This window comes from Podarcis melisellensis (assembly GCF_964234715.1).
Source record: "Podarcis melisellensis genome assembly, chromosome: 1".
Lineage (NCBI taxonomy): Eukaryota > Metazoa > Chordata > Lepidosauria > Squamata > Lacertidae > Podarcis > Podarcis melisellensis.
The window spans coordinates 68377377-68392757 of NC_138528.1; the positions used below are offsets into that span (position 1 = coordinate 68377377).

Consider the following 15381-nt stretch of genomic DNA (forward strand, 5'->3'; position numbering starts at 1 on the left):
AGCTCTCGAAGGTATCGAGCAGAAGTTGTTTCCAGACTTACCTGGAGATGTCAGGGACTAAACCTAGCAGTAGAGCATGTGCTCTGCTACTGAGCTATAGCCCTCCATAGATATGGGAAAAATATTACTACTTCTTTTTCCTTGTTAGGATGAATTAACATTTTAAAAACAAGGTAAAATGGATCAAGACCAAGTATCTGTAAAATATGGAGCATTGTGTCAATCTGCCTATATGTCTCTGATTTTTCTTGCCTAGTTTTATGTAGGAATGAATAAATCCAATAATACCAATAGCCAGCATCTGATATTTAATCCAGTTTAATTCAGAACAAAAATGTGATAATCTCTATCCTTCCCAGATTTCATAATTTGCATTTATTTCCCTATTGTTGTGCTTTGCTTCATTTTAACCAATGTCTAATCCTCTTTTTGTTACATCTCTCCTACTCTGCCTGCCATTCCATGAATAACATACCTTGTGGATGGCCTCAAATTCTTACAGCATATTTATTCATAGGTAGGGTAGCTAGGTGCAAAAGAGAACTGTGTTTCTGCACCTGTGGTAGTTGTGTAGGAGACCTGGGCAAAATTCCCTCTTCTACACAACTAGTGAAGTTGGTGGAGCCCTGTCCTCATTAGCACTTGGCCACCCTGCTAAGAAATGCATCCCATTGTAGTACATGGGGATCAATCCCAGTTAAGTGAGTTTAGGAGTGCACTGCTAATGTCCCTCCTACTAAAGCAAATCAGCACTGTGTGTGGTTTCGTGGTGAAGCCATTCCCACCTCAGAGCAGCTCAGCTATTAAGCAAAACAAGAGCACAGTGGCTTGAGCACAGCATCCTGCTATATTTTGTGTTTCTCTGGATCAGGACCAGTAACTAAAAGTGAAGTGATTTGTCATACATATACATCATCATCATCATCATCATCAGCAGCAGCATAATAAAAAATTACCTCTGAAGTGAAAGCTAAGATATGTGATAGACTAAAGTTCCTACTTAGGTCAAAGTTACAAATAATAGGTTTTGCCATATCAAGCTAGGGTTTCTTAGTTATTATTTTATGCAGTTGTAAAAGGGCATATTTATGTCAGCTGTGTCAATTAACCTGATTTACTCTCTGAATACGGTAACAGGAATGACTAATGGAACAGGAAATGCTATCTGTCTTAACTTGCATATATTGTCTTGCCTTCTGAGAGTCCTGTTAGCTCCCCTTTCATTTGTGTACACATGATTTAGCATACACAAAGGCACCACTGCACTGATTTCTGAGAAGGAAGGGATTTTTTATTGGGTCAACTTGGGTTGAGAAACTATGCACTTTTTGAACTAATGGAACACTTCATCTCTGTGTACACTCCATAACTTTCCCCCAAAGTATCTGGGGAACTGTAGTTTACCCCTCACAGAGATATAGGAACTGCTGAGTTGTTAAACTACAGGAAGGGTGAAATTAGTATTCTGTGGGTCAAGCAGTGACAACATAAACAATGCCCATTTTCCTTCGCGTTGCCTTCCACTTCCTTTTGGATGCTTAGTGGAAGTTTTGGGGGAAAGTTCATTCTGGTTCTTCTCAATCATTGCTTTTGAATCAGTGTGACCATAAGTGACAACCATTCTCTGGAATTAGAGGAGTGACATCAATGTGATTTCAGCACGATCCTTATGTGAATCATGAAAAAAAAAAGAAAAAAAGAAGTTCTATAAGATGGAAAGCTGAATTGCTAGAAGCAAACTAATGTCACAACCAGGCTGTGTGTTACACACATAGATGGGGAGTAGATTTGATAATACAGTATATATAGATCTGCAGCTGAAATTAGGTCTCCTTACTTTTTTTTTTGCCAACATTGGACCAAGTGGGTTTTGGCTGACCAATTAAGGCAGCAAGCACAAATTATTCGTACTTTTTTTTGGTAAAAGTGCATCCTCTTTCTTTGCTTGGTATAATAATGGGTAATGATAGAGTTAAATATTGTTTCCATTTATTATGGGTTGGAGTTTAGATTGCACCCTTTAGTTTGTGGTAGTGTGCTAACATGTTTCTCAGTGAGCAATCTTTTGTTCTGGGCCTACGAAATGAGTAACCCTGTTAGTAAGAACTTAGCAGGTTGCCTTTGTGTTATCAATTTAGCTACGGAAAAATTCAGGAAAATTAATTCCAAATATTTGCATTCTCTCCTTTGCCTCACTTGCTCATATTGTAAACACCCACTGGAATGTTAAACTTCAGTAAAGGTCTTTGCTTCAAAGGAGCCTCTCAGACCTTGGGAGGAATGTTTGAATTTTTCACTACTCTGCTACCTACTGAGAATATGAAGTGTCATTTAATTCAGTACAGTTTACTTCAAAGTAAGCATTCATAGGCTTGGGCTGCAAGATGCCTTTTCATGCAGCAATATATTTTAAAATGATAGTTGCTGTGGAAGGTCACAAGCCTAGATAAACAAGGCCAAAATGGAATGAGGAGTGAGGATTTTATAGGCAAAGCTGTTTCTAACCAGTTTTTTACAGCAGGAAGTTTCACCATTGTTACTTTCTCTGTTTCACATTGTTGCTTCAGTGGGAGAACAAATAGTTTCTTAAGAAGGAATAGAAAGTTCTGATCGGCACAATTCTTTGCTTTCAATTGTTTCAAAAGTGAACTGAAATTATAGTAATAATAGCCCCTATGTCACATGTTTTTTCCATATTCATGCAATAAACTTGGATAACAATGTAGATTCTGCAATTGTCCTTCAAGGGCTGTTCTGGTGAAACATCACAAATGGGTTCTGGAGCAGTTGCTATTGTATCATCTCTTCCTAGTGTGGGACTGCAGCTTGCTGCTGGATTTTCATTTCTTTTCCTCTTTGCTAAATTGTACAAGAGTTGTGGATGCCTGGGGAAAATGCAGGGTTATGGTATTTCCTGTGCTCCTTTTTCTAGGAGTATTATCAAAACTTTATCCATTAGTGCTGAGAGGGGCAATGCATAGTGTGTGCTGGATTAACCATGAATCGCTGATTCCTCCTTTAGCCAAGGCCATGTTGGAAAGAGTGAAGCCTGTGTGCAGATCATATGGTGAACGACATGTGATTTGTTTGCTGCATATACACGGCTCCCAGTTGCATACAGAGACAGCTAAATCCTTGTATGCCGGACATAATTTACATGTGTTACTTGGAAGCCCCTTCCATGTGGGAAATGTGGAACCTGTGGCCCTGAGTTTGCTGAATAAATCCAAACAGTGCAAAGTTGATCTCATAGCTGCAGATCACCCTTACAGAGAGAGAGTCTTTGTCCACTCCTGTTCCATAGAGTCAATGTGGTGTCATCCAGATGCTGTCAGACTATGACTCCCATAATCCCTTACTTTGGGGAATGCCAAAGTAAGGCATTCCTTGAGGCTTGAGGCTGATGGAAGTTGGAGCCCAACAAGCTCTGGAAGGTGCTGTGCTGGCTACCCTTAATACTAAGATCCTAGGAATATCAGGCAAGCAAGTATGTTTTACCATTGCTTCTCAAAGTTAAGGGTTAGCATCACACACCATTTTTCAGGTGTTCTAAAACCTATTTGATAGCTGTAGGGTAAATTGCCAATTGGAAATCAAGGGTTGCTACTTCTGTTATTATTAATTGGAAATTGAGTGTTAAATCCTACTTTGCAGAAGGGATGAAGTAATGAATACAGTAATTATTGGCCAGTAAATTTCCACAATGCTAACTGAATTCCAGAATTAGAAGGAGTTAGGTAGCAAGAAATGACTGAGTGGAGAATAGGAATGTGAAATTAAGACAGTCTCCAAAATTAAATGATAAGAGGTTTTCAGAAATCTAATACTAGGCTGTATCCAACACAGCAAGTCCAGAAGCAGCATAGAGGAGATCAGTGCTATATTTGTAATGGGGAGGGGAAAGAAAAATGACATCATATCCAAAAGAGATCCCCAGAGAGTCTTGTTTTAAAGATGACTTCCTTATGTACTGAACTAAGCTCATTGCATCTCTGCACGTTTTACTGAGTCTGGCAGGGGCTAAAAATCAGATTAATGGAACAGCGCAAAAGAAAACACAGATTAATGTTTATACCAGAAATCATATTTCTGAAGTTAATAATTGTATCAGAATTAATGAGAGTAATGCTAAAATAGATACAGTATCGGCTAAGTGGTTGGAGCTGTCAGAGAGGAAAAGGCGGAACATGGCATTATATATGTCTTGAATGCAGACAGAGGGTAGGCATAACCTGCTACAAATGTGTGCCTGTTCAAGTAATAGTATCTATAGTAGGTATGTGTCTACCACGCTGCAACATTTTGTGGCAGACCTCACATATAGCTATCTAAATGTGATTTTTCAGCCTTCCGTTGGTATGTCCAAAATGCAGTGCAATGCCAGGTTTCTGTTTTCAGACCTTCACAAAATTCGCCTGAGCTTACCAGCATTTACACACAAATATACCACTTTAAAGCCACCCCTCCAAGCAAAATATCCTAGGAACAGTAGCTAAGGATGCTAGGGATTGTAGTCTTTTGAGAGGGCAACTATTGTTCCTAGGATTCTTGGGGGGGGGGGACTCCATGCGCTTCAAATGTGCTTCAGGTGTATGGTGTGTACACAGCTTTAGGTGGCTAGGGTAGGGGAGAGAGAATACATTTGCTTTGATACTCATTGCTGGACAGACTGATGTATTCGGTGTTCGAAAATCCGCAGGCGCCAGGCACATTTTGCAACTGGTGCAGGTCCATTTGTGACCATGTGGGTGCCAAGATGGCGACTTACATCTCCAGCTGTTTGGCCCCTCCAGCTTTCTTAAGCAGGTAAAGGTAAAGGGACCCCTGACCATTAGGTCCAGTCATGACTGACTCTGGGGTTGCGGGCGCTCATCTCGCTTTATTGGCTGAGGGAGCTGGTGTACAGCTTGCGGGTCATGTGGCCAGCATGACTAAGCCGGTTCTGGCACACCAGAGCAGCGCACGGAAATGCCGTTTACCTTCCTGCTGGAGTGGTACCTATTTATCTACTTGCACTTTGACATGCTTTCAAACTGCTAAGTGGGCAGGAGCAGGGACCGAGCGACGGGAGCTCACCCCATCGCGGGGATTCAAACCACTGACCTTCTCCATCGGCAAGTCCTAGGCTCTGTGGTTTAACCCACAGCGCCACCTGCGTTCCTATTTATTGCATTTCTATCCCACCTTTTTCTCCAAGGAGTACATGGTTCACCACCCTCCTCAATTAATCCATAAAACAAACCTGTGAGTTGGTTAAGGGGCTGTGACTGGCCCAAGGTCACCCAGTGAGCTTCATGACTGAGTGAGGATTTGAACCCTGAACTCCCAGGTCTTAGACTGACATTCTAACCACTACACCAGACTGGCTTCCTAGAGTACTTCTGCTAAGGGGCAGCTATATAAATTAAGTAGGTAAATAAATATGGGGAAAACAAAATGACACTCAGAGAAGGATCTGAAATATTTTCCTTGAAGCTTGAATTTGTTTTATTCTGGATTGGCTGGTTTGTTTTAATGTGTTGCAAATATAATGTGTTTGAAATATAAAGAGGTATAGAAATGAAATTAACAACAACAAATCTTACTGAGGGGTGGGAATAGCACATAGACATTCTGTTGTGGTGACCATAACCTAGGTTTAAGGTGCCATTTGGTGATAAGTTTTATATATATATATATATATATATATATATATATGCAGGTTTTGGTGTCCTCGGGTGTCTTCCCGTGTAAAAGTTGGGGTGTCTAGGCGACGTTTCGACGAGGTCTCACTCGTCATCTTCAGGCTGGTGCTTTCGGCTTCTTGTTACTGGAACAGAGCAGGATCTCAGTGTTTGAGTTCCTATAAATACTGTTGAGGGGGTGTGGTGTATAGCCTCCAATGTTCTGGGCAGAGAGGAAGTTCCCAGGCTAGTGTGCCTTTTCTTCTTTTGTTCCTTAATTACTTGAGGGATATCTTGAGTGATTTCTTGAGTGATATCCTGAGTACCACTTAGGTGGGTCATTAGGTGTGGATTAGTTGCTAAAGTCTTTGTGTCTTGACCTCTTGAACTTTGTGAAGAGTTTTTCTGAGAAGATGGCTGTACTGCACTTAGTTGTGCTCTGGCTTGGCTTCGTGTATAGGGGCGAGCTGTGGTTTTGTGGCCTGTGTCAGCCAGATCTGTGTATATATATGTTTCTAATGATGGATGTGTGTGTTTCAGGATTTCTTTCTCTGTGTGAGTAGTAGAGGTGGTTGGTGGGAAAAACAAAAAAAATTCCTTCCAGTAGCACCTTAAAGACCAACTAAGTTAGTTCTTGGTATGAGCTTTCGTGTGCATGCACACTTCTTCAGATACACAGTGGTTGGTGGGTTCATTTTAAATCATGCCAGATTTATAAGCATTTTCTGCTATTCTTTGGCAGATTCCCTGCATTTGGCATGCAGCACTGTCTAGCCTGATACTCACTTTCCAGCTAATGCTCTGCATTCTTCTACCAATATGGAAACATTCTATATACAGAGCCATGTTTGGCTGAACTTGGGATGTAGGTGGCGGAACTACAGAGAGATGTGTGAGGATATACTTTTATAGCAATTCAAATGTATGCATGTAGGGGGTGGGGAGATGCCTGCGTATGGTAAGTTAAGACTGTGATGGCTTTGCAATATCACCACATTCAACTGCCCCTGACTTCTTGAATCAGACTTAGTAGATACGCCTGCTCAGGCTGAGATAATGAAGACTGCTATGTGCATTTCTTCCTTTCTATAAAGAGGTGTGCCATGGCTCAAGTGTGCCTGAGAGATGTACCATCTACATCACAGTCTTTATTCCTTACCCCTAAATATGTAGAAACTGGTGATGGTTGTTTAGGAAAAAAAAGGTGCTCTGCACATGCTCAGAGGCACTTTCCTGTGTGATTACCTCACCTATTCCTGGGCTCTTCACTTTATAGTGAGAATGGATTCTGTGGCTGAGCCCTGCCTGTTTGTAAACAAATGAGAAAGAGTCAAACCAGTGGCCCACCTTACATTCTTCAGCCAGCAGGTCTTATATGGGAAATGTGGGCCTCTTCCTCTCGAACATTTCAGTTTCTTCTGCAGGATGGCTGTCATTACTCGCTGACAAGCTCTGTATGCAGCTGGGGGGCATCTGGGTTATCAGGGTAGAGACCACCATGAAGGGAATGTGATTTGTACTGTGCAGCTACTGTAGAATAATGATGGTAGCCCAGTTGCCTGCTCAGTCTCCCATTCAGCAGTTCCTTTGTTATGCTCAGTGACATTAAACACCTTTTCAAAAACAAAAACAAAAGCACCACCTCTGCACTTTTAAAAACTTTCTGTCAAGGAAAATTTATTTCCAGAATACTTAATATCCTGTTAAAGTGTTCTTAGGTTTACTCAAGTTACCTGCTTGAGCCTCAAGTGTCATCTTGTAGATTTTGTTATGAAGGATTGATCCAAAGTAAATCAAAATAATCCCTTGGAAGTTTCAGCTGGGCCTTGAAGACCCACATCTTTTAGTAGCTGATGTAAACTGGGCCTCAGAAATGGTGGTGTGATTTATTTACAATTGGTTTAGGGCTGGTTGTTGTTTTTGTGCTAGTTTTTTTTAGAAAGCATTACAAACTGTGGTTGTTTTAAACATATATTGTAGTATTGGTTGACACTGTAATAGTTGATAGTGTTTGTTAACTGTTATCACTTTGTGAATAATTTTTGTTTAGAAAGTGGTTTATAAAAGTTTCAAATAAATAAGACATATATAAATAGGAGTCTTATAAGAACTTTTAAAGGTCACATGCAGTGTATGTTTAATGTTGCTGTGAAGCTCTTTCACAACATCTGAAAAAAGTAATCTATGAGTAGATGATTCATTCCAAGCTGAGAACCACAGTGAAAATGTATCACCAGCCAGAGGCCATTAATAGGAATAGCCCTAGTGCAGATGTTTTCAACCTTTTTGAGTCCATGGTTCCCTAGACCAACTACATTCTTTCTGCAGCACTGCTGTGGGGCTTAGGAGTCCAGTAATGTCATCCTTTGCCTGCAGCGCTGGCAGCCTCTCACCCTTTTTCGAACACCCTCCCTTGTGAAGTGTTCTCATAGCCTCCTCTCCTCTCCCCTTGGGAGTCCTTTGAGTAGCTACTGCTGCTGTCACTGGTCTCTGAGCTGCCTCAACCCAAAGAGAAGTGAAGCTTATAGCCAGGGCTGTTGCACTAAACATCTGTGCAACCCTTTGGGAGGCAGAGATGCAAGAAGGCATCAGAGAAAGAAAGAGGGACAGAGGCCAGTGTTGCCTGCAGCACCCCTGACCATCATTCAAGGCACCCCAGAGTGCCATGGCACACTGGTTGAAAACCACTGCCCTGGTGGATTAGGCCAAAGGCCCATCTGGTCCTGTATCCTGTTCTCACAATGGCCAACCAGATGCCTATGGGAAACCTGCAACTGGTATTCAGAGGCATAGTGCCTCTGACACTGGAGCCATCATGACTTAGCCTCTATTAATTTATCTAAACTGCCTTTAAAACCACCTTGTGCATTTCTCCATCATTCTCCTGATTTTTGGAGGAAGTGGGCTTGTTGTGCAAGTGCTCCAAATGAACTTTAATTGTGCAACCTGAATTTAACTGAAAATAGTGACAGTCTGGAAGTGTCCAAAGTTCCATTGAAATACAGTCATATCTCATGTTACGTTTGCTTCAGGTTGAATGTTTTCAGGTTGCATCCCAAGGCGACCTAGAAGTACTGGAACAGGTTACTTCCAGGTTTTGCTGCTCGCGCATGCGCAGACGTGCAAAATGACGTCACGTGCATGTGCAGAAGCAACGAATCGTGACTCACGTGTGTGCAGACATGGGTTGTGTTCTTTTCAGGTTGCGAACGGGCCTTCAGAACGGATCCCGTTCGCAACCAGAGGTACCACTGTAAGTGGCTTACATCTGAATAAACATCATAGAACCAGACTGTATGTCTCTATTGTAGTTTCCCCACACTCCCTATTTAGTGAAAATCATACTGTAATTGAAATTCTTTCAAAAAGGAAAATGGAGTTGTGTCAAATAGCTTCAATGGATGTTACAAATTCTTGCAATTTGGTGCCAGCGTTTCAATCACAGTGGTCATATGGTTTGGGCATTTGACTTCATCCCTGAAATTTGTGGGTTTCGAGCCTCATTTCACTGAACTCTATATGATTTCACGAACTCTTGGATTCGGAAAGTCAAAAGGAGTGGTTACATATGGTGCTACTCATATTGTTGTCTAATGTAACAGAGGTCATAGAAACTAATACATCTTGGCCACACCAGTTCCAAGAGACAAAATGGTTTGAGACAGACTATCAAGGTATGAAATATGGACAATTTTTGAATCCACTTAATGTATGAAAAATAAGACTTGGCAAATGCTCCAGCTTAATAAAATATGTATGGGCATGAAACTGGCAGGCAGTTACTATTTACTGCTTCTTCTCCCTCCAGTGTGGCTCTGATTGCTCACTCTGTTCCCTGTTCTAGTACTTTGGGGAAACTGAAAATGGCAGGCATGGCTGGAACTTCACTGTGCACCTGAACTCTGTGAAAGCCATTTCAAAAAAGGCAAGTTGTGGCAACCAGTTTCCCATGTTGGGTGTTGATGCTGGGCCCCATCATTTGCCACTATCTCTGGCAATCATCCCCCGCTCCACCTCCAATGTAGCCTCCAAAGCCTGGACCTCATGAGACCACTGTTCTCAGTGTGAGCTTGCCTTCACAACTGAACTGAAATTATGCATGGTGTGAGAAAGTGTGCCATGTATAAAGTGATTCTGGTGAGGTGAATTCTTTCAGACCTTTTTGGATCGACAGGACAGGACACAGAGTGCTGGATGGCTTAAACATAATGATCTAAGGTTCTAAGAATATTGTCTTCTGATACCATGAGTAATGTGGTGTTTAGCTGGGACTGAATCACAACCCTTTCAACCGAGAAGATAAGTTGCACCAAGTGCCCGTCTGCAAGTGCTTCAGTTCCAATGAAGTCAGGATAGTCATGCTTCTTCAGCACAATTCTTTACATGTCCACTCAGAAATAAGTCCCATTGAGTTCAGTGGGGCGTATTACCTGGCAACTGAAGACTTGCAGCCTTAAAATGCAAAGTTCCATGTACATTGGTACCTCGGGTTACATACGCTTCAGGTTACATACACTTCAGGTTACAGACTCCACTAACCCAGAAATAGTACCTCGGGTTAAGAACTTTGCTTCAGGATGAGAACAGAAATCGTGCTCTGGTGGCGTGGCAGCAGCGGGAGGCCCCATTAGCTAAAGTGGTGCTTCAGGTTAAGAACAGTTTCAGCTTAAGAACGGACCTCCAGAACGAATTAAGTACTTAACCCGAGGTACCACTGTAATGTTGTTATCTTACAGATAAGGAACCACATCTGAGTGGGAAAGTACTCTATTCATGCTTGAGTCCTATAAAGAGAAACCATATCTGTCTGCTGTATCATGTACCCAGGAAGCCATGGGTTCCTATAGGAAGTGGAAAAATGCAATCGGGAAATCTGAATGCTCCAATATTGGCTCGTGGTCAACTAAGGTCAGGTCAATATAGTCTGCTGACTGCACCTACCACTTCTTGTAAGTTAGACATGTGGCTTACCAAGAAAGCAGTAGAGTTGGCAGACAGTATGTTTTATTACATTGGTTTCAGACAGTAACTTTATACTGTTTTTTTGTAATGAAAACTTACTTTGAGTTACTTTATTTATAAAACCTTTTGCCTCTCTGTCCCACAGACACCGAAGGTGATTTTATCCAATGAAACAAATCATATAGATTTTAGAACAGTCCAGAGTACAACAGAAATCTTAAGGAGACAAAACAGAAGCAGAAATGGAATGAGAAAGCAGCAGGATCTCTGGAAGAAAAGCTGCAAGATTAAAACACGTGGGGGCAATAAGTAAATTATAATGGCAAGCCCCCCTGTCTCAAACGTTTAGGATACGGAGGAAATAAGTGGCAGCATGTTTGCATCTGTGCGTGTGTACATAAATCCTTTCCCTCCTCCTGTTATCCTGCTCTTTACCTTCCCTGAGTTCAAGCTTTGTGAAGTTATTAGGGAAATGTGGGGTAGCATCTAAATGATGATGGGTTTTTGGTAAATGAGATATAGATAATAGCAGCATATATTCTGTGCTGTCTTTATGCCCGCTGCTTTTAACGCAGGAAAATGAAATCCAAACCCCAGGACTCATAAATGCACAACATTTTCCCAGGAGGAAAAATGCTGTATACCGCAAAATGTTTCTGAGAGAGAGGGAGAGAAAGTGGGTAATAAACAGGCCAATAAAAGTAGTCTGGGGAAAATTAGATGCCATATCTTGCTAGTCTTTCTGCTTTTGCCATTGAGAAACCTGACCTACTGATAGTTTTGTGCCGTATGCTTAGTAGCAGTTAGTGACGTGAAATAAGAGTGAAGATTTGTTCCACTGTTAATATTTTCCAGGATATACTGCCAGGCTGTGGATAATTATCCTTCCTTTAAGCACATGAAACTGCAATTCTGAGATAAACACTTCAGATTAATGCTCCATTTATCCAGAAATCTGCTTCTCAAGAGGGCAAAATAGTTAAGATCCTATCCTGGATTTCATTTGGAACTTGCCACTGTATCCATGGAACTTGCCACTGTATCCATGGAACTTGCCACTGTATCCATGGAACTTGCCACTGTATCCATGGAACTTGCCACTGTATCCATGGAACTTGCCACTGTGTCCATGATGCAGTTGCAGTCCGTGGGCTGTGACATTGCTGAGAGTTTTGCTTTGAAGGAGCACTTTCAATTTAAGCATGTGAACGATTTCTAGTGACACATCTACCACCTTGATGAACTTAAGAGGGTGGGATGGTAAAGGAGGAAAGCAGAAAGGGAAGATGGCTCTTCACTTAACCAGGAACAGAGTTCACTTGAAAAAACAAACCTTGGATAGACTCTTTTTCTGTTCCCTTCTGTCTTTCTGCTCACTGTATTTTTGAACTGTTGATGTCAAATTAATTGGTAGCTAACCTAGGAAGTTGAATCCTTGCTTAAGTTTTAACACTTGCTGGATCCAGTAATGAGAAGGGTCTTGGCATACCTCATCCTCCCCCACTCCCAGCTCATAACAATAGAATGGATTTCTGCATGTTATTTTCACTAATATATGCATTGTTGTGCACACTTTACCCTTGCCTTACCCTACAAATTTTTTGTACACACGAATCAGCTGGAGAACTGCACTGCAAAATTTGGAGAAGTGCAAATATTGAAGGATGACTGTATTTCAGTTCACATGTTATTTTGAAAGTGCAAATTCAGTATGCTTGCCTTTAAATGTGAATTGAATCAAATTTATCCCACAATCCCAATCATTGCATGGAACCCTAGTCATGTGATTAATATGTGAAGGGTGCTAAAAACATCTGGTTTGCTAAATACGGACGTGATTGCAGGTTGGGTCCTACACACTACAGAGAAGAACATTACTCTGTGTCAACCAACCAGTCCTATGTTTTACTAGACTGGGCATGCTGTGTCTCACTGTGCCAATATTACCCTTGCCACCTTCCTTGCTCTACTCAGTGATGAGTATTTGGATCAATAGTGGGGAACCCCGTAGGGCCCTCCAGACATGGTTGGATTCAAACTCCCATTAGCTCCAACCAACAAGGCCAACAGTTAGCGATGATGGGAGTTGTAGCTCAGTGACACCGGTAGGGTCATAGGTTTCCTGTCCCTGATTTGGTGGTCATTTCTTTGACAAAATGTGACTGAAAAAATTTAATTTGGTTTTAAACCCAAATTTGTGCTCCAAGGGTGCTTTGACATTCACTTAATAAAGTTAACTGGGTTGCCCTCAGCCCCTTTCAAAGGGGAACGGAGTATGTCTGAGTGCCACACTATCTCAGTTACATGGTTAGCTTCTATGTCGGAATGGGACGCGCTTCCTGTTCACCCCATCTGTTGCTGATTTAGGTTAATTGAAGAAGTTTCAAGCCCTCTTGCCGAGTCCAAGAGAATTTTCTCCTCCTGGAATTTAACCTCTAGAGAAATCATGAGCCCAGCTCTTTAAAGACTTTAAAATACCATCCTGTTACAAGTGATCCTTTCCAAATTTTCTGTGCAACATGGCTCCTTGTTGAAGTTAAATGGACTCTCTTCCCCACCACACTCCATTAATTCATAGTGAATATCCTAAAGGGGAACCCTCAGAGAATGGTCAGGATATCACACTATTATTATTAATTGTCAGGGTTTCTGGGAGAGAGGAGGAGATGACAGAGGAGACGGAGAGCGAGTGGGAGGAGGGGCAGAAGGATGAGGAAGAAGATGACGGGATTCTGAGGGAATCCACGAGTCTGAGCAGCGAGTCAGAGGATTCTCAAAAGGGGGTTACCTTAATCAAGCAAAAGGGAGGAGAAGGGAGAAGCGGAGAGGAGCCCAGTGGAAGACAGACGCAGCAAGAGGCGTCTCAGCCGGAACGGAGTAAAGGGGGTGGAGTCGTCAGCCTCTCGGAGGGAGCAGGATTAGGAGAGAACAGAGAAAGGGGGTTGGAGCAAGGTGTTCAGCCGGAAAGGGTGGAGAGCAGAACAAGGGGTGGTGTAGCGGTCGAAAGAAAGGTCAGCAGCAACGTACGCGCGCCAAGTTCAAACGTAGAGGCGCGCGGAAGTGGAGAGAGCTCAGGGGAGGAGCCCGGCCCTAAAGCCAGAAGGAGGGGGGAAGAGGCGGCAGAGGATTCAGCCTCAGGCGAGTCACGGAGAGAGGGAACCCAGGGGGGCAGGAAGACCCTGCGGAAAAGAAAGGAGAGGAAGAGGTGGTCTAGAGCCAGGCTATTAAGTTGGTGTGGAAGAGGGGAGGAGTCAGAGGGGACTTCAGCGGTCTAACGTGACAGACGTACGGCCACGATGCTGAACTGTACGAGAAGCAGAAATCTTCAATAAACTTTTCCTGTAAATAAACTGCAACGGAGTGAGGTCTCTTGTGAGCTGGGACCCGTCCTGGGTGGCCGTGACAGTAAGTCCCCTCTCAGAAAGCAAAAATTTTTTTTTGCGAAGCTCACGAACGGGAGCAGCCATGAGCGCTGAGGAGCAGCTGGTTGCACTGCGGGATCAGGTTACCGCTCTCACATCGGCAGTCATTGCTTCGCAGAAGAAGAATGACGACTTGGAGAAGACGTGCCAGGATTTGCAGGCAAGGTGGGAACACGCGGACAGGGCGGGGGCCCCAGGTTCCAGAGCGGAGGGCATTGCGCTTGGACGGAGGGGGGGTGCCCTGGTTCCGCATTTTAATGGCAACTTGCAAGACTATCCCAATTTCAGAGCGGACGTCGTATATGCACTGCATTTACTCCGTCACGATTTTAAAGATGAGGAGGAGAAAGTGGGGTTCATTGTTTCGCACCTGCATGGGGAGGCCAGGGCTTGGCTACGCAATCTGTGGCGCGAAGATGGACCGGCCCGTCGCAATTCAACTGCGTTCATCAAAGCGATGGATTCTTGTTTTCAATCCTCTGTGGATGTGGACATTGCGCGCCGTCAAATGCACGGGCTGAGGCAGGGGAAAGCGACTGTGCGCCAATACCACTCTAAATTTTTTGCATTGCTCACCGCCTTAGATTGGCCAAAGGACAGTAAGCCGGTCAGAGATCTTTTTTGGGAGGGATTGAGCCCCCCCATCAAGGATGAGATCGCTAGGGGGGACAGACCCCAGACCCTAGAAGACGTGGTGCAACGGGCTTTAGCTATTGGAATTCGACATGAGGGACGTCCGTGGCACGAGGAGGACGGGCCCCAAGCGCGTGCGCAAGCGAGGACTCTCCCTTTTGTGCACAGGGATTTCAGCCGTGCGCACCCCTCGCCAATGGGGAAGGACAGCGAGGAGCCAATGGAGATTGGTGGTGCTAGGGCTCAGAAGCCAGCCCAGAGCCCTGTCCCTGGTGCAGCCAAAGCGAAGCCTCCTAGGGGAACCAGGAAGTGTTACATCTGTGACAGTGTGCACCATATGGCGAAAGAGTGCCCCCAGAGGCTCCAGAAGCACACTGCAGCACTGGCAACTGTAACAGCAGAGGTGCAACCAGGGGAGCAGCTTCAGGGAAACGACAGTGCCTGGCTGGAAGCAGAGCTACTGGGGCTCAGCCAGGCGGATCTGTAGACAAGCCCCCAGCATCACTGCAGAGCGTGGACCCTTTGCCTCCCAGACCGGCAGTTCTGCTCACAGCAACACTCCAGTTGCCTGATGGGAGACTCCTCGAGGTTCCAATAACGATCGATTCGGGAAGCAACGCCGACTTCGTGGGACTGCAGTTCGTTAAGCAGCACAACATGGCGCTCCTGCCTGCAACGACGCCTCTAAACGTGGTCACGGT

The 15381-nt window shown here is 43.7% G+C and overlaps 2 protein-coding genes across 2 annotated transcripts in view; both read left to right on the plus strand.

The window, feature by feature from the left end:
- LOC309373945 (uncharacterized protein C11orf16) overlaps positions 1 to 3879 on the plus strand; it is a 36666-nt gene extending 32787 nt beyond the window's left edge. Inside the window, exon 7 of the mRNA XM_081918575.1 lies at positions 3859 to 3879. The gene's annotated coding sequence lies outside the window, so the exon portion shown is untranslated. The remainder of the gene's footprint in view (positions 1 to 3858) is intronic.
- The window catches only part of DENND2B (DENN domain containing 2B), a 158711-nt gene that overhangs the window by 3383 nt on the left and 139947 nt on the right, over positions 1 to 15381 (plus strand). The window lies entirely within an intron of this gene.